The following is a 3,010-nucleotide window of genomic DNA, read 5'->3' on the forward strand; positions in this document are numbered from 1 at the left end:
GGCCAGAAAACAGGGTTAAGTTTCATCCTAATCCCAGTTTAGAACATGATGAGCAAAGAAAGAGACAAATGCCAGTGGAGCTGCAAGAATTAAGTAGCATGTACCAGCAGGAGCCAGGGGAGTACCCATGGGATTGGATTTTGAGGGTGCTTGATCAAGGAGTAGGGCTTCCCTGGTAGCTCAGATGGTAAAGTGTCTGCCTGCAATGAGGGAGACCTGGGTTCAATCCCCGGGTCGGGAAGATCCCCTGGAGAAGGAAATGGCAACCCACTCCAGTACTCTTGCCTGGAAAATTCCATGGATCAAGGAGCCTGGTAGGCTACAGTCCATGGAATCTCAAAGAGTTGGACACAACTGAGCAACTTCACTGGCACTGACTGGATCAAGGAGTACAGAACAGAAGAACAGACAAGCAAAAGTTCATTTAATTGGGAGTACTCTTTAGGAACATGGATTTAATGCCTTGGCAACAACCCTAGGGTCTGGGCAAATTTGCTGGTAGGTAACTCTAAAAAGGGCTTTCCAGGTGGCTCAGTGGTGAAGAATCCCCCTGCCAATGTAGCCGACATGGGTTTGATCCCAGGGTTGGGAAGATCCCCTGGAGAAGGAAATGGCAACCCAATCCAGTATTCTTGCCTGGGAAATCTCATGGACAGAGGAGCCTGGAGGGCTACGGTCCATGAGGTGGCAGAGCCAGACATAACTTAGTGACTAGAAACAAAAACAAAAGAAAACTCTTAAAAATATGGAGAAAACAATAGCTCATGCTGACCAAGCAGTAATGCCTGAGATACTGTGGAAACCAGTGGGATTAAATGGCTCAGGGAAATGGGCATTTTTGAATTGGATATATTATATGAGGACAGAAGATGCATCAGAAATTTATTTCCATGAAGGACCTAGAGAAGGCACTATTCACAATGGCCATCAACAACATGCTGATGGGATGAATATTAGCATCACTAAGACATTCAGTGGTGAGTTTCTTCTACAGGCTAAGGATGATTATAAGAAATATGTCACAAAACTTGGCTTACTAATAGCAATGGGAATGATAAGGCCTCAAAGCAATAAAGTCCAAATGATAGTTATTAATCACCAGAAATGAGGGGACCCCACAATTACCACCACAATCAATAACATTGGAGGGGCAACCCAGGGGGCTTGACCCTCAAGAAGTTGTGGGTATAGTTAATAGAAGATGGTATTCCTTAGAGACAAAAGAACAGGCAGAAATGGAGGGTGCTGCTTAATATATGCAATCAAAAGAGGCAAGAATAGATGAGCAAGAGGCTGAGGGTGGATTACCTCAACAGAAGTTGTGAATCTAACTCAATTCTTGAACATGAGCCAGTTTTCATACCCAGAACCTCTTGGCTCCAGAGGTGGATGGGTCCCAAAAGGAAATAAAGAGCAACACTATGACAAGTATATGTTATAATGATTCCTTTGATACTTCCATAAAAATATGTATTACCTCTTACTCAGATGACTGTGGACTGGGGAAAGAAAAATACTCATACATTTTGAGGGTTACTAGACACAGAGTCTAAGATCTGGAGACCTGAAATAACATCAGAGCTACCTGTTTGAGGTATATGTCAGCAGGTTCATAAGTTGACTCTTGGCCGAAGGCCACCTTACAGTGGGTCTATGGATCACCCATCCAGTGATCATTTTTCTGGGCTCCAGATATTTGATTGGGATTGACACACTCAGCTGTCGAATTCTTACATGAAATCCTTGTTTTATCATAATAGTGATAATCATGATAATAGAAAAACTGAGTAAAAGCCTCTGAAATAGTCCTCCCCTCTGAAACTTCAGGTCCCCAAGATAATGAATCAAAAGCAAGATCACATTCCTGGAGAATGGTGATGTTTAGTACCACCTCTAAGGATCTTAACGATGCACTCATGGTAGTCTGTCTCCACATCTCAATTTAACTCACCAGTCAGGGCCCTGAAGAAGCCAGATGGATACTCTAACATGACCATCATCTATTACATACTCAAACGAGTAGTTTCAATAGTGGTTGTCTTGGCACCTTTGCTAGAGCAGATTAACATGGACTTGGGTAAATGGTATGCAGCCAATGAGTTCTTTCCTATCCCAATCAGAGAAGAGAATTAGAAACAATTTACATTCACATGGAATGGTCAATAACATATGTTTACAGTATTGTCCTAGGACTATGATAATTCTCATGTTGTCATGATATAGTCAAAAGAAATCTGGACCATCTAGACATCCTGCAGAATATCACATTGATCCATTCCATCAATGACAGAGCAAGGATTATAAAAGCTGGCAAGCACACTTGAGGCATTGGTGAAACAACTCCCTGCAGATGGTGAGAGAGAAACCCTAGGAAGATGCAGGGGTATGGCACATTGGTAAAGTTTTCTGGGTCCAAAGATCAGGGACAGGCTGAGAAATACTGTCCAAGGTAAAAGACAAATTGCTGCATTCTTCATCCCCTAGAATGAAGAAGTATAATGTCTCCTGGGCTCTTTGGGATGGGTTTTGGAGGCAGCACACTCCACATCTAGCAATACTACTCCAGCCTGTATCCCAGGAAATCTGAAAGATAGCCCGCTTTGTGTGGGGCCTGGAGCAAGAAAGGAATCTATAGTTCATCTAGGCTCTGGACTCAGAACCCAAGTAGCTCTGCCATGTGGAAGATATGATCTGGGAGACTATCTGGTGTCAGAAGTGTCAGTGGTGGGAAAAGATGCAGTAAGGGTCTTATAGCAAACTCCAGTGGGAGAATCACAACATAAGCTTCTGGGGTCTGGACCAAGGCCATGTCAGTTGCAGCATTTGCTTCCTGAGGAACATATAGATTATTACTGGGCCCCGGTGGACAGGGACATTTGACCCTGGAATATCAGGTAATCTTGAGCTGAGTTCTATCACCAGGGGCTTCTCTGGGGGCTCAGATGGTAAAGAATCTGCCTGCAATGCAGGAGATCCAGTTTCAATCCCTGGGTTGGGAAGATCCCCTGGA

This window comes from Cervus elaphus, chromosome 1 (assembly GCF_910594005.1).
Source record: "Cervus elaphus chromosome 1, mCerEla1.1, whole genome shotgun sequence".
NCBI classification, from domain to species: domain Eukaryota; kingdom Metazoa; phylum Chordata; class Mammalia; order Artiodactyla; family Cervidae; genus Cervus; species Cervus elaphus.